Genomic DNA, 21,610 nt, shown 5'->3' with positions numbered 1-21,610 from the left:
AAGCACTATTCTGGGAGTTACAGAGCCTTGCTACTCAAAAGTGTGTTCCTCCAACCAACAGCAAGACTTAGGTTGGCAATGTAGAATCTAGCCAGGCACGGTGATATACGCCTGCAGTCTCAGCTCCTTTGAGAAGCTGAGGTGGGAGGGTTGCTTGAGCCCAGGAGTTTGAGGTTGCGGTGAGCTATGACTGCACCACTGCACTCCAGCCTGGGCAACAGAGCAAAACTCGATTTTAAAAAAAAGAAAAGAAAGGAAGGAAGGGAAAGGGAGAAACAAAGAAAGAGAAGGGGCCGGGTGCAGTGACTCACACCTCTATTACCAGAACTTTGGGAGGTGGAGATGGGTGGATCACGAAGTCAGGAGTTTGAGACCAGCCTGACCAACGTAGTGAAACCCTCATCTGTAGTAAAAATACAAAAAAATTAGCTGGTCTGGTGGCGTGTGCCTGTAATCCCAGCTACTCAGGAGGCTGAGGCAGGAGAATCACTTGAACGCAGTAGGCAGAGGTTGTAGTGAGCCGAGATTGCATCACCACACTCCAGCCTTGGCGACAGAGTGAAAGAAAGAGAGGGGCGGCGGGGAGAGAGAGAGAAGAAGGAAGAGGGGAGGGAAGAGGAAGGGAAGGAAATAGAAGGAATGCGGAATCCCAGGCCCAACCCATTCCTACTAAATCAGTTCTGCATTCTAGTTAGAAGCTTTTAACATTAATAAGCATTTAATATGTAACATTAACAAGCATATAACATGTAACAGTAATAAGCATTTAATGTGCTTGTGGAAGTATAAGAACCACTGCTTTAGGATATCTAAGAAAAAAGGCCAAAAACAACAGCAAGCAAACAAACCATACCCTTAGGCCTGGCGTGGTGGCTCACACCTGTAATCCAAGCAATCTGGAGGCCAAGGTGGGCGGATCACCTGAGGTCAGGAGTTCAAGACCAGCCTGACCAACATGGTGAAACCCCATCTTTAAAAATAAAATAAAATAAACATAAAAACAAACCATACCCTTTCTCCTCCCAAACAGTCCCCACCTCAAGGAGCTTGTAGACAGGTTTAGGAACACAAACCACACATATGGAAATTGGCATGAAAACGATCAAGAAATATGTCATTAATGCCATGTGGGCTCCACCAGGACATGCAGGACACATACATTTGGAGAGGGTGCAAAAGAGTGATTACAGTTAAGAGGCTGGGTGCGGTGACTCATGCCTGTAATTGCAGCACTTTGGGAGGCTGAGGAGGGCAGATCACTTGAGGCCAGGAGTTTGAGACCAGCTTGATTAACATGGCAAAACCTCATCTCTACTGAAAATACAAAAATTAGGCAGGTGAGGCTGGACACGGTGACTCATACCTGAATCCCAGCACTTTAGGAGGCCAAGGCAGGTAGATCACGAAGTCAGGAGTTCAAGACCAGCCTGACCAACATGGTGAAACCCCGTCTCCACTAAAAAAAAATACAAAAATGGCTGGGTGCAGTGGCTCATGCCTGTAATCCCAGCACTTTGGGAGGCTGAGGTGGGCGGATCATGAGGTCAGGAGATTGAGACCATCCTGGCCAACATGGTGAAACCCCATCTCTACTAAAAATTAAAAAAAAAAAAAAATTAGCTGGGTGTGGTGGTGCATGCCTGTAGCCCCAGCTACTTGGGAGGCTGAGGCAGGAGAATTGCTTGAACCCAGGAGGTGGAGATTGCAGTGAGCCGAGATCATGCCACTGCACTACAGCCTGAGCAACAGTGCAAGACTCCGTCTCAAAAAAAAAAAAAAAAATTAGCCAGGCGTGGTGGCCTGCACCTGCAATCCCAGCTACTCAGGAGGCTGAGGCAGGAGAATCACTTAAACCCGGGAGGCGGAAGTTGCCTCTGGAGGCTGAATGAGCCCAGATTGTGCCAGTGCACTCCAGCCTGGGCGACAGAGTGAAACTCTGTCTCAAAAAAGAAATAAAATAAAATAGAATGTTTACAGTTAAGAGGGGTCAGTCTGGGCAGTCTTCCTACAGGTGGTGAGACTTCACTTGGCTCTGGAATAAGGTGATAAGCATGTATTAATGGGGAAGGAAAGGACAGAGAAGGGCATTCCAAGTGGACAGAGCAGGACAAATCTGGGAGGAGGCAAATTGTAAATTCTATACAGCGACCTACAAATACTTAATTCTTGTATGCATGTTTCCAGACTTTCATTAAATCCTTGCAGCTACACACACGTCACCTGTTAATGTGGCTGCACACACGTTATTTTGTCACGTTACATTTTAGACAGTGGTTCTTGTGGGACTTCTTCAGATGTGTTCACCAACATACAAACTCTTTTCTTTGGATTCCTACCAGCAGGTCTTCACCTCTTCCTCTCTTGTGTGCCTTCAGCTGTGTTTTCTGGCTCTTCTTTCTAATCCGGTAAAAGGAAATCCCTTACATGTGCATTCTCCTGAATTGCTAGCGCCTTTCTTAACAGTGGTGCAAATCTTCTCTGTAAAGCTCTTAGTCAGATCTCCTAAATGATTAGCCCAAATGCGTTTTCAGTTTCTAAAGTTAATCATCCTTGAGGGCCAAAGTTAACATGGAAATAGGGAACCTGCAGTAGTTCCTGCCTTGACACCCAGCTTTAGTTTGCAAAGCAAGAGTCATTCCACAGAGAAGATGAAATCAGAGTCTCAGCGTGTATTTCCCAAATGAGCTGGTGTGATTGTATCCTTCTCATCTTTGCACACATCTGGCAACCTAAAGAGTTGTCCCAGAGGTAAAATGTGGGATGAAGTGGAGAGTGTCAGAGCGGCCTCTGGGTGCCTGAGGGAAAAAGCACACAATCCCCATAGCTTCCTGAAGCAACACGAGGAAAGGAGATTCCAGATAATACCCTTTATATAATTTTTTTTTTTTTTTTTTTTTTACACGGAGTCTTGCTCTGTCGCCCAGGCTGGAGTGCAATGGTGCAGTCTTGGCTCACTGCAACCTCTGCCTCCTGGGTTCAAGTGATTCTCCTGCCTCAGCCTCCTGAGTAGCTGAGACTACAGGCACCCGCTACCACACCCGGTTAATTTTTTTGTATTTTTAGTAGAGATGGGGTTTCACCATATTGACCAAGCTGGTTTCAAACTCCTGAACTTGTGATCTCCCTGCCTCAGCTTCCCAAAGTGCTGGGATTAAGGCGTCAGCCTCCACGCCTGGCCTATATAATTCTTTAGAAGAGTTCACCCAGGCTAGTCACAGTGGCTCATGCCTGTAATCCCAGCACCTTTGGAGGCTGAAGTGAGAGGATTGCATAAGCCTAGTTCAACACCAACCTGAGCAACATAGGGAGACCCTGTCTCTATGTCCTACTGAAAGGTGGGAGCCACTCAAGTGTCCATTGATGGATGCATGAGAAACAAAATATGCTAGATACATATGGCAAAAAGTTTTGTTAATCAGCCAGGCATGGTGGCACACACCTGTGGTCCTAGCTACTCAGTAGGCTGAGGCAGGAAGATCGCTTGAGCCGGAAGACTGAGGCTGCAGTGATGCAGTGAGCCAGATCATGCTACATGGGTGACAGAGCAAGACCCTGTCTCAAAAAAAAAAAGAATAGTTCACCCAGAAGCTGCCAGAAGCTGAGAGCCTCTTCCCTTGTCTGAGCTCTGCTGTGGGTTGCTGAACTCAGCATGGAGCCCTGGGACTGCTGAGGTGGGGTATGCTTATCAGCTCCAGGGCCGCAGGTTCTTTGCCCAGCAACGCCCTAGCAAGGACAGTGTTGACTGCCCAACAGCAGCCAAGTGCTCATCTGTCAGAGCCTATCAGCAAGCAGCCTGTCACCAACACACCCGGAAAAAAATGATTTCTCTATTCACACAGATCATTTGGGTTGATAGGAATAGCATTGGGGAAGACAATGGTGTCACCCAATCAATACTTGTGTTGCACAAATTAAACTCTTGGCTCTGACTCTGAGTTTATATTCAGGAGGACACAACTCCCGGACGGAGACTAAATGCAACATTTTGCACCCAACAACAGCAAATTCTCTTTACTTAATGAGGAGTCAACTAGAGACTTGATATAGTAAAGAAAATCCATTGAGGCTCATGCCTGTAATCCCAGCACTTTGGGAGGCCGAGGTGGGCAGACCACTTGAGCTCAGGAGTTTGAGACCAGCCTGGGCAACATGGTAAAACCCTGCCTCTACTTACAAAAAAAAGTTATACACACACACACACACAGAGAGAGAGAGAGAATCCATTGAGAGCATCCATTAACTGTGAATTTTATGTTTGTTGTGGCATCTCTCTAGAAAATAACGCTGGTAAACTGGAAGAGGGGACCTGCATGCCCAGCATAAATGAAGACTTTTTTTTTTTTGAGACGGAGTTTTGCTCTTGTTGCCCAGGCTAGAATGCCGTGGCATGATCTCAGCTCACTGTAACCTCTGCCTCCAGGGTTCAAGTGATTCTCCCACCTCAGCCTCCTGAGTAGCTGGGATTACAGGCCCCTGCCACCACATCTGGCTTTTTTTTTTTAATTTTTAGTAGAGACAGGGTTTCACCATGTTGGCCAGGCTGGTCTTGAACTCCTGACCTCAAGAGATCTGCCTGCCTCGGCCTCTGCCTACAAATGAAGCTTTCTACACGCGTGTTTGTAACAGCATTACTCATAGTAGCCAAAAGGTGGGAGCCACTCAAGGTCCATTGATGGATGAATGGTAAACAAAATATGCTAGATACATACAGCAAAATATCCAGCTTCAAAAGGAAGAAAATTTTGACATATGCCACAACATGGATGAAACTTGACAACGTTATGCTAAGTGAAATAAGACAATCACAGAAAAGCGAGTCTAGTATGATTCCACTTCGATGAAGTATGTGGAGTAGTCAAGTTCATAGAGACAAAAAGTAGAATGAGGTTGACGGGCTGGAGGGAGCGGGTAATGGGGAGTTATTGTTTCATGTGTAGAGTTTCTGTTTGGGAAGATGAAAACACTCTAGAGGTGGAATGTAGTGATGGTTGCAAAACTGTGGGAATGTCTTTCATCCACTGAACTGTACATTTAAAAATGGTTAAAATAGTAAATGTATGTTATGTACATTTGGCCACAATAGGAAAAAAAAAAAAAAGAATGAATCTTTTACTCATCAGTCAGAGAGCAAGTCCTTTATTTAAATGGGATCACAGTACTGTGGGCTCTGTGGAGATTTCTTAGAAATGATCAGTAGAGTAGAGTGGGCTTAGCCCCTGACTGAGTGTGCTGTTGGACATAAATTAGTAATCATAGAGGCTGACAAACTGATTACTCATCAATCAGTCATGCAAAACAAAACACAGATTGCAACACAGTGCCCTAAGTTTTACCAACTAGGCAGTTTTCCTATCTTGTAGATCAGGGATTTTCAAACCTGAATGTGTATGGGAATCACCCAGGCATCTTGTTTAAAACGCAGATTCTGTATGTTTGGGGTGGGGCTTCAGATTTCTGTCTGTGTAACCAGTTCCCAGGGATGCTGATGCTACAGGTCCAGGGACCCAGTTTCAAGTAGCAAGAGTGTAGACCTCTCTGTAATTAAGATTCCTTTCCTTGCGTGTTTGGCAAGAAAAAAAGGGTGGGTTCCTGTCCACACCTTGGACGTAACAGTCTCCTCATTAAAATCAAACACATTAAAATCTCCAGATTTGGATGGAAAGAAAGTATGTGGGAAACAGGAATTGTTCCTGGATCCTCTCATTTTGTTACTTACCGACATCAAAAGTCAGGTTTCAGGGATCAGCTCTGTCTTTTCTCTGCCCCAAGCATAGACAAACTGTAAATAAATGTCTTGCACTTATCCTGTTTAGGTATAGACCAGATCAGCTGCAATTTCAGAGAGAAAGAGAGACAGAAAGAGAAGGAGGGAGATAAAGAAAGAGAGAGAGGGAGGGAGGGAGGGAGGGAGGGAGGGAGGCAGGAGAAACAGAATAGGAAATAAGAAAATATGAAAAGCAAAGGACTTCCTTTGAAGTCCTCTAACATAATCATTCAGCATCTCCTCCTTGCTTTTAGGCTCAAGCTCTGAATCCTTCTAAGGGCTTCCCGGGTCTGATGAGGTCCCTGCCCACTCAGCTCATCTCTGGCTCTTTCCCTCCTTGTACTCTGTGTTCAGCCATATTGAATCCTATTCTTTCTTATGTTTACAGTTGCTGTTTCCTTTATCTGGAAGCTTGTCCCCTCCTTGTAACCCCTGGCAAGTGTTGCCTCTTCTGGAAAGACTTCATGCCACTGCCCTCATTTGCTGCCCTCTGAGTTAGGTTGTCTTTCTCTGTCTTCATGTGCACGCAGCGCTTACCTCTGGCACAGCACTTCTCAGTATATTTCCATTGTATTCCCCTGTCTATGTCCCTCACTGAACTGTGAGCTCCTTGAGGGATGGAAAGATATCTTTTGTTCCTAGCATGGTGTCTCGAACATATGAGGTGCTCAATGTTGAAAGAATGGGCAAATGAAAATAACTGTAACATTGTATGACATTTAAAGAAGACATTGCTGATAGGGTGCTGGCTCACGCCCATAATCCCAATACTTTGGGAGGCTGAGGCAGGTGGATCACTTGAGGTCAGGAGTTCCAGACTAGCCTGGCCAATATAGCAAAACCCTGTGTCTTCTAAAAATACAAAAAAATTAGCTGGCCATGGTGGTGTGTGCCTGTAGTCCCAAGCTACTCAGGAGGCTGAGGCATGAGAATTGCTTGAACCTGGGAGGTGGAGGTTACAGTGAGCCAAAGCCATGTCCCTGCATTCCAGCCTGGGCAACAGAATGAGATGAAAAAAATAGAAAAGAAGATGATGACGACATTGCCCTCAGAATGACTTTTGTAAAGGCCAAATACATTGACACCAATTTCTGTTTTCCAGCAACTGCAACTAAACTCCCCTGTTCTGATAAATTATATTCCCCCAGCTTCCTCATTTTATAGTGCTTCTCCTGAAGACCAAATACAAAGAAATACACAAGGTGGTAGCAGTAGTTTTTAATGGAATTTGAGGAAAGCTAGACTCTCTTTTCATATTGTGCTGTTTTTATTGCTAATTTGACCCTAACATAACACTTTAAAATTGCAGTGTCTCCAGATCTGAGGTCTCTGGGCATCTAGCAGTCACTAGCAGTCTCCAAGTTGGTACATCTGTACATCTATCTATAGACTGTGGCACATGGACTGCCTGCTTTATACAAAGTACCATGCCAGGAGTTCCTACTGTCACAGGCTTTGCTCTTTAATGGGGAAATGTCACAAATGCTACACTAGAATTTTCACCAGCTCTGACCTACTTGACTGCCTCCTCTTTCTCTTATCTCCTGTGCCTTCTAAGGTGTTGGCCAGTGCTCCTGGCTTTTCTCTGGAGACCTCTTTTTACTTTCCTTTTCTGGCTCCTCTTTGATCAATCCATTTATGTTAGTGCTCTGTGGGGTCTGTGCTGGTGTCTCTTATCTTCTCACTTTCCAGCTGTACTTGGTGGGTGTGTGCCCTTTATGTCCATAGCCACGGCACCTATGTATTCTCAGCTCCATCTCCAGCCTGCAGCTCTCTCATTAACTCTAGGCAGAGATTTTCAATTGTCAGTGGGGCTTGTCCACTTGAATGTCATGTGAGCATCTTAAACACAGCATGTCATTATCCTGTCTTTATCTTTCCTCCTGTTCTTCTGTTCTCTACTGTGGTGAGTAATACCTTTGTTTCCTCAGTTGCATGGGCTAGTAGTGACCTCTAAGTCATTCTTTTTTTATTTTAATTTTTTTTGAGACAGGGTCCCACTCTGCCACCCAGGGTAGAATGCAGTGGCTCAATCATGGTGCACTGCAGCATCAACCCCCTGGGCTCAGGTGATCCTCCCACCTCAGCCTCCCATGTAGCTGGGACTCCAGGCACATGCCACCATGCCTGGCTAATTTTTTGCATTTTTTGTAGAGATGAGGTTTCAGCCATGTTTCCCAGGCTGGTCTTGAACTCATGGGCTTAAAGGACCCACCCACCTCAGCCTCCCAAAGTGCTGGAATTACAGGCATGAGCCACCGTGCCCAGCCCCAAGTCATTCTTAATGCCTTCTTTTCCTACATCATCTTCCTTCTAACCAGTAACCAAGCCTTGTTGATTTAGTCTCTCAGTTCTTCCTTGAACCCATTCTGTTCCCTCTTTTTCAATCATCAAGATGTCACTTCCCACCTAGATTATTGAAATAGCCTCCCTGTTGATTTCTTGGACTTCCCCACTACCACTTTTCCTTCAGACTGCTGCCAGATGTCATTCTAAATCCCAAACCTGATCTTGTCAATCATTTACTTAAAATTCTTCAATAAATCCTTTTGTCTATAAAGTTCAAAGCCCATAGCAAGTTCTACAAAGCTCTGTGTGACTTACCTTTTCAGCTTCCTCTGCTAACACTCTCCCTACATACCCAAAGATTCCCAGATACCAAACCACTTACCATTCCTCACACACCATTCTGGCTCCTCTTTCAGGGGCTTTCCAGCTACTCTGGAAATTCGGCCTAGGAACCTCCTGTTATTGTCAAGATATACTCAAATATTACCTCCTTTGTGAAGACTTTACCTCTAAGCACTCAGGGCATACTTCTATTACAGAACCTCTCATGTTAGAATTTTTTTTCTTTTAGAGACAAGATCTTGCTCTGTCACTCAGGCTAGAATGCAGCAGCACAATCATAGTGTACCACAACCTCCAACTCCTGGCCTCAAGTAATCCTCTCACCTTGACCTCCCAAAGTGCTGGAATTACATGTGGAAGCCACTGTGCTCAGGTTATACTTATTTTTTATATGCCTCCTCCCCTCCTAGACTGAGCTACAGAAACCACACAACACTTGGCACATATCAAGCCTTGCATCAATGTTCAATGAGTGAGTAACCAAATAATTGAATGAATAAATAACCGACTGTGATACAAGTTAGAATAAGAGCAGTAGGCGAGGTGCAAATAAACTGCTCCTATAGGGCATTCAGAGGATTGGGTCAGATTTCTTTGAGCAACCAAAAAAGACTTTGTATAATTGATTGCCATCTCTCCACTTAGCCCTGTATATTTGTTTATGATTCAACACAAAGTCAGCTCGTTCTATCCCAGGTATAGCCCACTTCTTCTCCAGCCTCCACCCAAATAATGAAACTAGTTTTCTCTTTTCTGTCTCTTGTATAATAGTAGATCTGTAGTTCATTTTAACCTTGCATATAATTTTTATAATAATTTACCTATTTATAGAGGGAGTTTCCTTCTTTATTCTAAAAAAGATGTAAGTGCCTGCCTCATAAACTGATTGTGTGTTTTTATTGTAGCTTCTAGTATAGAAGATGCTCAAAAAAATATTTGCTGATGAAGAAATAAAGGATTGCTCAGGCACCACTGGTATGTCAAGTTGCTCAGCAAGTACCTGTGCCTCTTAAGAACTGGCCAAGGGGCCGGGCGCGGTGGCTCAGCCTGTAATCCCAGCACTTTGGGAGGCTGAGGCAGGTGGATCATGAGGTCAAGAGATCGAGACCATCCTGGTCAACATGGTGAAACCCCGTCTCTACTAAAAACACAAAATTTAGCTGGGCATGGTGGCGCAGCCTGTAGTCCCAGCTACTCAGGAGGCTGAGGCAGAAGAATTGCTTGAACCCAGGAGGCGGAGGTTGCGGTGAGCCGAGATCACGCGATTGCACTACAGCCTGGGTAGCAAGAGCGAAACTCCGTATCAAAAAAAAAAAAAAAGAGAGAGATCGAGACCATCCTGGTCAACACGGTGAAACCCTGTCTCTACTAAAAATACAAAAAATTAGCTGGGCCTGGTGGCACATGCCTGTAATCCCAGCTACTCAGGAGGCTGAGGCAGGAGAATTGCCTGAACCCAGGAGGCGGAGGTTGTGGTGAGCCAAGATCGCACCATTGCACTCCAGCCTGGGTAACAAGAGCGAAACTCCATCTCAATTAAAAAAAAAAAAAAAAAAAAAAGAACTGGCCAAGGTCTTAGCTGGAGCACCCTCTCTACCCTGCATGTCTGACTGCATTTCTGTCCATCTTCAATCCATTTGGGTTATATGTTTTTTCACACAGGTCTGTTGAATTTAGAACACTGAAGGACTGTGTATCTTCATGGCTCACAGCTCCTGTTGTGCTGGCCTGACCCACTGTGGTTAATGTTTAGCCCCTAAATTACCAGCTGAATGTCCTTAAATCTGAAAGAATAATGAACACACGCCAACAGACAGCTTAGGTTTATTTGGTGACTTGCACCATGTGCTTTGTGAGTATCATCTCAGCCATCCTTTTAGATCTCTCTCAGGCACATGCTATCCTCTGTGGTGGCTCACGCCTCTAATCCCAGCCCTTTGGGAGGGAGAGGTGGGTGGATCACTTGAGGCCAGGAGTTCGAGACCAGCCTGGCCAACATAGCAAAACCCTATTTCTACTAAAAATACAAAAATTAGCTGGGCGTGGTGGCACACACCTGTAGTCCCAGCTACTCGGGAGGCTGAGGCAGGAGAATTGGTTGAACCCAGGAGGTGGAGGTTGCAATGAGCCCAGATTATACTACCGCACTCCAGCTTGGGCAACAGAGTGAGACTCCATCCCAAATAAATAAATAAATAAATAAATAAATAAATAAATAAATAAGGGAAAAGCGATCACACAGCACAAGAATACAACCCAAGGGCAACTACTGAGGGGCCAATCAAGAAGTAAAGTGTATCATGTATCAACCTCTGCAATGTGCCTGAGGGTCAGCTGTGTATGGGGGCCCACACAGAATTTGGAATCCAAATAAATCTCTGGATCCCCAGGCCTGTGTTTGACTCGCCAGGTAGTAATGAGATGTCTCCATTTTCTGCAGGCTGAATGCTTCCCTCAGAGCAGAAGTATAAGCTTATTTATTATTGTTTCCTTCTGTCATGAACAGTTATTGGTTGTGGCCCTTTCTCCCTTCCAAATCGGTGCCCAAATTTCTGGAAGTGGAAAGGGCCCAACTCTCCCATATTGGGGGGTGGGCCCCACTGGGTGTGAGCCAATCAGTGTCTTCTGTCCTGTGAGCTCATGATTTGTGCTGGTCTATAACCTGAGACGGCCTTGTCAGGGGGGACCTCCAGGGACTACTGGAACTTGGACTCTTGTCAGCCTGGTAAATGGTATGTCTTAGATCTGCTGCAGCCGTCGTGGAAAGCTTGAAGCTGCCAGGAGAGAGGGGTTCCAACATGTGGTGGCTAAAGAACGAATCCAACTCAGTGGAAGCAGAGCCAAGAAATGGATCCATGCCGTCTGAATCTTGGATCAGATTGTGCCTGGATCTCCAGGAAGACAATAAATTCCTGTATTACTCAAGCCTATTTGAGGTTGTTTTTTTTCACTTGAAACATTAAACTTTTAAACTGATACACCCTAGTTAGAGTATAAACTGTGTGACAGCGGAGATTGTGTCTCTTTTTTTTTTTTGAAACAGAGTTTCACTACTGTCACCCAGGCTGGAGTGCAGTGGTGTGATCCCAGCTCACTGCAACCTCTGCCTCCTAGGTTCAAAGCAATACTTGTGCCTCGGCCTCTCAAGTAGCTGGGACTACAGATGTGCACCACCACGCCCGGCTAATTTTTTATATTTTTGGTAGAGATGGGGTTTCACCACGTTGGCTAGGTTGGTCTCAAACTCCTGACCTCAAGCGATCTACCCACCTCCGCCTTCCAAAGCGCTGATATTACAGGCGTGAGCCACCACACCCAGCCCAAGACTGTTTCTTTTGATCACCTATGTGTCCCCTAGCGCATAGTAAGGATTCAATAAATAGCTTTTGAATGGATGCATTTTAGCCGCAAGGAACACCCATAAACTCCCTTTTACTCAGCTGACAGCTGAGGAATCTGGTGTTCTATAAGAAAGTGATGATGTGGATCTAGAAGTCGGACCTTACCCCAACACTGGGTTTGTCTAATCACAGCAAATCTCACAGTAAATATGTTGGGGTCTTTGAGGAGGCCTCCGAATAGCAGTCTGCTCCTTTCTCTGTGAATTTTGAATGGAATCAGAAGATAGCAGCAAGCTAGATGAGGACCAAAAATAACCTTTTCTACTGATAAAACTGACATTAGAGAATGTGGCTTATCATCAGACAAACAAGCTTCCTGATACTCAACTTCAGAATTAGACAGACTTGGTGGCTCAATGACAGCCAGCTGGGCTGGAATGGGTCTCCTCTTCCCACACTCGGGAGCAAAGTTTGCTCCCAAGAAGAAAAGAAGAGAGGAAAATATATGGCAGTTTCTCCTTCCAAACTCACCCGTCATATTAAACCACTCCTCCTTCTCAGGGAAGAGGGGGCAGGTGGAGAGAAGCCAAGGGTGTTATGCAATTTGGACTCCAAAGGAGTCCAGAAGAAAGAAAACAGTCTCCCTCACACACCACGTGCGCTTTGGTCAGGTCAATCGATTCTACTTTGTTTTCAGTCAAAATGGGTGATATTTCCAAGCGGTGGGATACGTTTGCCGCCTAAAATATAGAAGAGCCCACATAGAATAGCTCCATAGAATAACTCACACACACAGTATGAAGCTCCCCAAGGATTAGAGATCTTCATTTAAAATTATGCAAAATTCAAAAGAAGAAACAAGAATTCACGATGAAATTACACAATCAGGGGCACTAGGTGGCAATAAGCCTTTTGCTCTCTTACCATGCCCATCAAAGGCATTTCAGGAGCACTGAAAGCTCACACACTTCCCACGCCGACTGTCAGCTTCTTTCTGGATGATCTCAGAGCCACACAGTGCATTCTTAGTCACCAGGAGAACAGAACCAAAGTTTAACTCCTTGGTGGCACCAGGGGAAATGGCACTTTAAGTTGGATTCCAGGAAATCCAGGGAAACACTTGACATAGGAAGTCTGCGACCCCGTTCCCAGTTTCCCCGGTGTCAAGGCTGGGGCCGCGAGCATTGTTCAAAACAGTCAGCCTGCATTGTGTCTGTCTGCCACATGCTTTTGGTTTTACTCACCAGGGCACTTTTTCCTGTTTCTGTTTTTCAGAATTTTTTTGTTTTGCTTTTTTTTTTTTTTGGAGACAGAGTTTCACTCTTGTCGCCCAGGCTGGAATGCAGTGGCTCTCTACAACCTCCATCTACCGGGTTCAAGTGATTCTCCTGCCTCAGCCTCCTGAGTAGCTGGGATTACAGGTGCCTGTCACTATGCCAGGCTAATTTTTGTATTTTTGGTAATTCCTGACCTCAGGCAATCAGCCAACCTTGGCCTCCCAAAGTGCTGAGATTATAGGCACGAGCCACCGGGCCCAACTTGTTTTTCTTTTTAAGGTAAACATGTATCATCTAGGCTTCAAGAAACTTCCTTGAATAACCATTGTTTGTAGATTTGAAGTTTGGTGCACAAACTACCAGCAGAATTAGACAATCATAATCCCCCCACCGCCCCTCCGCCCGCCACCAGATTAGCCAAAAGTACATTTACATTTCAACATGGGTTTTCCTGAAAACTTGTATTGGAGCCTGGTGAGAACCAGGATGCCCTGAACCCAGCAGGGATCCTCTCTGTTCTTGCTGCCAGGACAAGTTTTGCTCTAATCCCAAGTAGCTTGCTATTTGCTGGAGGTCACTAGGCAGACTTTGCAGCCAGTCTTGGGAGAGAACCCAAGCTGACAAAGGAAAGCTCAAACGCAGCAGATTGAGACAATGGGTTTCCATCCTCTCTTCTCAAATGTAAAGCTATTTTCTCATCCATTACCTGCCCCTATTTTTACCATGAGAAGCTCTCCAATGCCACTTTAGCTATCGATAATTGGCAGTGAGTTTTGCAATTAACAGCTGCCCAGAATCAATTCCAAGGAGGCGCAACTGAAACCACTTTTAAAAAGGCAGAGTTGGGGGTTACTCGGCTGCCTATCTGACCTCCGATCCTTTTTCTTACCCCATACAAATTCATTTGCTGGAAGAATCTGAAACTTGAACCATGTACCTAAATGCCCAGTTCTGGGCACGGGGGTAGATATTTGAGAAATACTTCGATTGATTGATGTGTAGCCAGGGGAAGGGGTTGCTGTGTAATTCATAGTGAAGCATGGCTCTCCTGCTGACTCAAAACTCCTTTCTTATTTCAGGCCAAAGGCTCCAGAGACAGACTTGGGTAAGAAACCTGGCCTCAGGGAAAAGCAAATGAAGCCTGTTCATTCCCCAGAAGAGAAGCAAGAGAGAATTGCTCACCATGATGGGCGAATCTCAGCTTTGCTACTTCAACGTCCTCCTGAACAGCACCAGCAAGGGGCCTTCTGTGAGGCTGAACTTCCCACTGACCCATGCCTATTAGAGACACGGCCCCAAGCTTTGGGTACTTTCTCGCACCTTCTGCTTCAATGGTGGCAAGGAGGAAGCCAGTCCTTTCACCACGAGCTCCAAATGACTCCAGTGGTAAAGGCTGTGGGGCCTTCAATCACTCAAAAACCAGGAGGCATATTTTTAGAGACATGCTGTCATCTGGGCAGCCTTGAGAGGATGTCTTCTCTGTGTTCCCTCAGACCAGTGGGTTTGCAAGAAACCCTCCTAGGCCAGTAGCCTTAGAGGAAGTGCCTGCTAATTCAAGAGAAAGGGCAAGGGGGACAGCCAGCTGGAGCCTAGAGCTGCTCATGCTTCTGGAACCCTGGGCGGGTGCAGGCGGGAATTTACAGACCTGCCTTTCCCTCATTATTCCGCAGGAAGCTTCTTTAAATGAGCCTCAGCCCAGCAGCTATTGTGGGGCCTGGTGATTATAGCGGAGACCGAGATAACAGAACCGTAGAGATGCCACCTCTGTCTGGATACTGACCCCATGGTCCAGGAATCATCAACGGGGCCCGAGGGCAAATTTTGTTCTGTTTCCTCTGTGCGAAATGCCAGAATGCTCCTGCCTTGAAGAGGTTGACTCTGTTGTCAGCTGTGGGAAAAAACAGCCAGAGTTGCTATTTACACCCTGAACTGCAAGCTGGGTAAAAATAGCACTAGCAGCTTGGTCCGGCTTCAAACCCCACTGCAGAGAGATTATTTTTGGAAGAGAAGATTTTCCTCCCCACCCACAGATCTGAAAATGGTCACCTCCTCGCAAGAAAGGAGGAGAGGTGATCCCACGCAAAGGTGAAAACTACCCCCTTCCCACTTTCTCTGCCCAGGACAGCACATCGAGATAGACGAGAAATGCCCTTCCCTGACAGCAGGTTAGGCCCAGCACAGTCCTGCAGCTGACCTAGTTCAAGGTACAGTGAAAATTAATTAACTTTGACTCAGTGAGAGGGGGCAGCTTTCTGAATCTGGATGCTGGACCATCCTGTTGCTTGTTATAGCTAAAGGCAGAAAAGAGTTGACCAGAAGGGTACACAAGACCCCAAAACAATAGCCAGGAGGCTGACAATCAGGAAATTACTTTCCGGCCCTCCCTCTCCGGATAGGCCATGATACAGCTATAAAATGACGAACAAATTCCCAAAAGCCTGGTCTGGTCCTGCTTCTGCACTAAGAGCCCCTAGCAGCTGGGGGTTGAAAATTCTTCCCTCAGGTGCTTGCTAGCACTCAGGACCCAGCATCTGGAGTTTCAGAATCTCTTTCAGGTTCAGGAATTGATCCATATGACAATCAGTGGAAGAAAAGTCATTCCTTAACAGACCCTTTATTCTGTAAAAAAGATATTTTCTAGGTACATTTCAGTATGTAGATTATGCTATTTTATAACTCTAAAAAGATATACACATGTGGATAGTTCTTATCAGGTAAAACTATATTAAGACTGTGTGAAAAACAGCAGAGAAAAATACCAGATCCAGGGTGTCATGAAATTGTTCTAGAATCTGAAAGCACCCAGGCTGCCCAGAGCTGAAACCCAGAGGTGCTTAATAAGTATTTTTAGGGAGAAAGAGAAAACACCTCCCACATCCTACCTCCATTCGAACCTCCTTCCACAGAGATCCAGGAACCAAAATAAATCTTCCAGTTTGAGAAGACATACCTCAGCATCCCGACCCACCTGAAAGGCGAGAGGATGACACAGCGCTCCCCCAACCTCTCAGCACCCCCTACCCAACACACGCCCAGATCTTCACCACCCTGGCCTCAGTGTGAGCAGTGGGGTAGCGACAAAGTCAGGGACACCTGGGTCTGGGTGGAAGTGGCTCAGACGGGCAGGTGCCCGGGCACAGGGCAGTTCATCATGCCTGCCAGACTGACGTTTTAGTCCCGTCATCACCTGCTAGCTGTGTGACCAACTCGCTTCAACACCTTTTTGGAATCTGTTTTCCTTGCTAAGGGTTGATTCCACCCACCTGCTGGGGTTGGTGAGAATGAGCTGAAGCAGCATGTGTGAAAGCTGTGGCCGGTGGCTGCTGCAGAGGGAGGGATATTGTGCATCCAAGGACCGTCCTGTTTCTCTAGGGCATATCCTGGGCCAGATTCAGGGATCTGACCTGCTTCCAGCTGCCTGATGGGGAGCCTACCAGATGGCTAAAGTATGAACTCCCTGAGAAATGCATGACATTGACAGAAATTGCTAAAAAAGGTCCCTTTCCCCACAGCATGAGGCCCTTCTACACCCAGCCCTTCATTTACTGTGGCCCTTCACCCAGAATGAAAATGGCCACCTCCAAGGAGCCAGAAACAGAATCTCCCTATTTGGGTGTCTCTGCCAATGGGTTGTTTGGCCAGCTAAGGGCTGGATCAGCACTGGCTTCTCAGCTGAGGGAGGTCACAAAAGTGGAGTCCCAGTGCCCCTTTCCAAGTCTCATCTACTGATGACATCGGGAGGGAAGAGTTGCCGCTCTGCTGAGTCATAGCTATTTAAGCTGTCAGTACTCAGGGCTCGGAGACTCCCCAAGGACCTGGGAAAGACAACTCAAGATCCCTTTGATAGGGACTGCTCCGGGCTTCTATTTCCCAAGTTGAGAAATCCAGATAATGCTAACTCATGCCCAGGAACGAAGCGAGCTCAGGTCTCTCTCACTGACCACCTGCTGAGAATTATAGGCCAAGGTGGCCGGGCTCTCCCTTCCAGCCTAAGTCAGCTTCCTTCTGAGTCAGCTTTCTTCACCTCCCTATTAATAGCCACTGCTTTGGCTGACTCCATGCACAGTATGATTACAGTTTAATAATACATCTCAAACCAGGAAGCAGTCACCTTCCTGAAGCTGGGCTATGGATGCCCCCAGAGCAGAGGCCCCGTCCCAGAAAGTAGAGGCCAGGGCAGCTGCAGAGAGGTTGGGGAGACAAAGTAATTGGTCTGGAAGACAAGGCACTGCTTTAGGAGTTCTGTCTCACAGGGCAGGAGACATGGACACAGGCTAACTTTGATTTTATTCCCATAGATATTCTTGGGCGGGACTGAAGAAGTGTGGCTATCTTACCCAATTATGCAGACCCCTCAGCTCATTGGGAGCACCACTTCTAGGCCAACCTGGGGTTAGCCCCTACCAGCTTCACCTTTTCTCGGTCACAGTGTGACAAGGTGGCCTACTTAAAGAGGCTCAGATTGTCCGGATGGGATGCTGAGAACAGATTGGATCCCCAGCAAAAAAATATATTTTTACTCTACCTCTCTTCCTTCCCTCTGTTTTTCCCCAGGAAAAGCAAACAAGCTAAACACGCTTCAGCATTAGATCATACTGAGAAGCAATGAAGTCAGGCTTCCCTGTAATTTGTTCCAGCCTTCCCATGCCTTGTGGGCCTTGAATGGGCAGAACATACAGGCTTAGGAGCCAGACATCCTGTGTTCAAATTCTCACTTAGCCTCTGAGCTGAGAGGACTTAGTAAATTTATTCCACTTTTCTGAACCTCCATCTTCTTATGTATATATAAAAAGGATAATATATCCTGAAATGATCTGAATGTAAGTGAAATGAGATCGTTTTGGAAAGTATGCCAAATACTGTGCCTAAAGTATAGTAAGTGACCAATAAACTGTCCTAGTTTTCTTTTCAAAAAATAAAAGATGGAGCCTGGCGTGGTGGCTCACGCCTGTAATCTCAGCTACTCAGGAGGCTGAGGCAGGAGAATTTCCTGATCCTGGGAGGCGGAGGTTGCAGTGAGCCAAGATCATGCCACTGCACTTCAGCCTAGGCGACAGAGTGAGACTTCGTCTCAAAAATAAATAAATAAATAAATAAATAAAAGATGGGGAAATGTGAGGACAAGTCAAGACCATCCAAACCCATCACACCGGTGGGAAAACATGACCAGCATCTCCAAATGTGCAGGCCCATGATGTAAACGTCTCTGAGATGAGGGCTCATGACAACAAGCAGAACATTGTTCCCTCCTCCGGATTCATACCATTCAGAAATTCCAAAGAGTGGCCCAATCTGGACTGCAATGGGTTCTGCTGAAGCCAAAGTGAAGAGCCTCCTGGCTCCATTTATTTGCCCTAATAACAGTTCTCAGAAATCTCACAGTTCATAGGCTGGGTGTGGTGGCTCATGTCTGTAATCCCAGCACTTTGGGAGGCCAAGGAGGGCAGATCGCCTGAGGTTAGTTATTCAAGACCAGCCTGGCTAATATGGCGAAACACTGTCTCTACTAAAAATACAAAAGTTAGCTGGCTGTGGTAGCAGGCACCTGTAGTCCCAGCTACCGGGGAGGCCGAGGCAGGAGAATCGCTTGAACCTGGTGACACTGCACTCCAGCCTGGTGACAGAGCGAGACTCCATCTCAAGAAAAAAAAAAGTCCCACAATTCATAAACAAAGGATGACATGAAGAAAAAAACAGGCAAGCCAAGGATACAGAAGGGCACCCATGAGGCTGGTGCTTATCTATACTTCTAGGGTCCCCTTAAAAGAACGAGGTCAGCCAGGCCTCTGGGTGAACTTGCTGTCAGAAAGGCCAAAGGAGAAACACAATATCATGGGTGACCTGTTTTTCAACCTGCTGAGAAATAACCTGCCCCAGACACCTGATTATTAGATGACAAATAATGGTCTCTTTAGCCCAGTCCCAGCTGGCGTGCCTCAGCAGCCTGCAAGTCTGGAGGGGAGGGGGTGAAGTCAGACTTCGTTCTTGCCAAGCTCTCTTCCCTCTTGCTTGCCAAGAGCTCACATATATCTGATGGGAGCCAGCCAGCGCTGCTGGCAGCGCAAAGTGGGGCCAGCCCCAGCATGACCTCCCCCACCCAGCATTGCCCCCAGCTGACTAGGGGCTTCCGTGGCAGAGAGGAGAGAGCAGGGGCTGAATTGACCTGGGTTCATTTCCATAGAGGCAGCCCAGAATTCCCCTCCTGTCAGTAGGCAAGAGAGTTGGTCCTTGGGTCCTTCGTGTTAACTCTGACCTGGATTCTACCTACATGCAGATGTCGAGGAAAATGAGAACGCTGTCTTTTTTTTTGGAGATAGGGTCTCACTCTGTGTCGCCAGGCTGGAGTGCAGTGGTGTGAACACAGTTCACTGCAGCCTTGACCTCCCTGGGCTCAGGTGATCCTCCCACCTCAACCTCCTGAGTAACTGAGTCTACAAGAACATACCATCATGCCTGGATAATTTAAAAATTTTTTTTGTAGAGATGGGATTTTGCCACGTTACCCAGACTGGTTTCAAACTCCTGGTCTAAAGTGATCCTCATGCCTCAGCCTTTCAAAATGCTGAGATTACAGGCATGAGCCACCACATCTGGCCTGCACTGTCATTTACTTACACGCCACAAAGACTGCCCAATTTAAGGATCAGCTACCCTAACACCATTCACTCCTGCCATCACTTAGCAAGCAGTTTTTGAACATTTACCTTGTGCCAGCACTGTTCTAGGTTCTGAATGCACGTGGGTAAATAAAACAAGATGGTCTCTGCCCTAGGGGAAGAGCCAAAGAACATGAAAATTAATACATAAATGATTGCAAATTGTGAGCAATGCTATTGAGAGAAGTACTTGGAGAAAATAACAATGGTGACGGAAGGTGTCATTTAAATGAGAAGGTGAGGGAGGACCTCTCCCAGGAGGTGAAATTTAAGGACTTGGGATTTCCTCTTGCTGCTCAGCTAAAAGTTCTCTCATTGAAAGGCTCTGAGAAGAAGGAAAAGGTATTTCAGCCAGAGGTGCAGTAAAAAGCATTCTGGGGGGTCCGGCCTGGTGGCTCTCACACCTGTAATCTCAGCACTTTGGGAGGCTGAGGTGAGCGGATTGAGATCATTCTGGCCAACATGGTGAAAACTTGTCTGTACTAAAAATACAAAAAAAAAAAAAAAAAAAAAATGTAGCTGGGTGTGGTGGCTTGCACCTATAGTCCCTGCTACTCGGGAGGCTGAGGCAGGAGAAATCACTTGAACCTGGGAGGTGAAGGTTGCAGTGAGCCGAGATCGTGCCAGTGCACTCCAGCCTGGGAGACAGAGCAAAACTCCATCTCAAAAAAGAAAAAAACCTAATGTAGGTGACGGCGGGGATGGATGCAGAAAACCACCATGACATAGCATGTAACAGGATTGTTACTTATGTAACAATCCTGCACAATCTGCACATGTACCCCAGAGCTTAAAGTATATAAAAACAAAGCATTCTGGGGACTGGGCGCAGTGGCTCACCTCTGTAATCCTACCTAGCATTCTGGGAGACAGAGACAGGAGCATTGCTTGAACTCAGGAGTTTGAGACAAGCCTGGGCAACATGGCGACGCTCATCTCTACAAAAAAAAACAAAAATTAGCCTAGAGTGGTGGCATGCGCCTGTGGTCCCAGCTATTCAGGAGACTTGAGGAGGGAGGATCGCCTGAGCACAGGAGATTGAGGCTGCAGTGAGCTGGTATCACACCATTGCACTTTGGCCTGAGTGACAGAGTGAGACCCTGTTCCAAATAAACAGCATTCTGGAAGAAAAGCAGGGGCTACAGAACCCTTGTTCCAAGTTTCCTGTTGTGGATGCATTTACCCTTTCTGCCCCATGCCCAGTATCCATCCATCTGTCCTCCTTCCGAGGGCCTTTCTAGCACCTTGTCCTGTCCCCTAGCATGTTCTCTTTCCTGTGAGGACATTGCCCTTCCTTACACAGCCCAGAGACATCTGTCATGGACGTACTGCCTTTGAAAACACTTTTCTCCAGAGACCCTACAGTCCTGCCCTCGAATTTCTGCAAGTCAAATAGCTCTGATCTGCAGGAGATACAACTCACCATTCCTGCTGAGCAAGCAGGCTAATTACAGAATCTGCTTTCTATAACTCTTTATCTCAGGACTGCTTTCCCAAATTAGCATTACTAGGTGGCTATGAGGCCATCTGCCTGCTGAGTTAAGGAGTTGGCCTCTAGCCTGTTGTGAAACCAGCCCAGACATGGCAGCCAAACATACCTGGGATGAAACCTAGCTCCTTTTTTTTTGAGACAGTCTCACTCTGTCCCCAGGTGCAGTGATCTCGGCTCACTGCAACCTCAGCCTCCCGGGCTCAAGCGATTCTCCTGCTTCAGCCTCCCAAGTAGCTGGGATTACAAGCACCCACCACTATGCCCAGTTAATTTTTTGTATTTTTAGTAGAGACAGGGTTTCACCATGTTGGCCAGGCTGGTCTCGAACTCCTGCCCTTGTGATTCACCTGCCTCAGCCTCCTAAAGTGCTGTGATTACAGGCGTGAGCCACCTCACTCGTCCCCTAGCTCTGTGACGTTAGGCAAGTCACCAGGCTTCTCCCAGCCTCA

General features: G+C 46.5%; 1 long non-coding RNA gene across 1 annotated transcript; it reads right to left on the bottom strand.

Moving 5' to 3' along the window:
* Positions 1–699: 699 nt before the first annotated feature.
* On the bottom strand, positions 700–14,398 carry LOC118153782 (uncharacterized). The gene is made up of 3 exons (XR_004743319.3): positions 14,196–14,398; positions 5,717–5,829; positions 700–2,795 (listed from the first exon to the last, which is right to left on the bottom strand). It is a non-coding gene; the product is annotated as an uncharacterized LOC118153782 (long non-coding RNA).
* Positions 14,399–21,610: the final 7,212 nt, after the last annotated feature.

This window comes from Callithrix jacchus, chromosome 5 (genome assembly GCF_049354715.1).
Source record: "Callithrix jacchus isolate 240 chromosome 5, calJac240_pri, whole genome shotgun sequence".
Lineage (NCBI taxonomy): Eukaryota > Metazoa > Chordata > Mammalia > Primates > Cebidae > Callithrix > Callithrix jacchus.
Note: the sequence above shows the minus strand (reverse complement) of the source record. Positions and strands in the feature narration are given on the sequence as shown.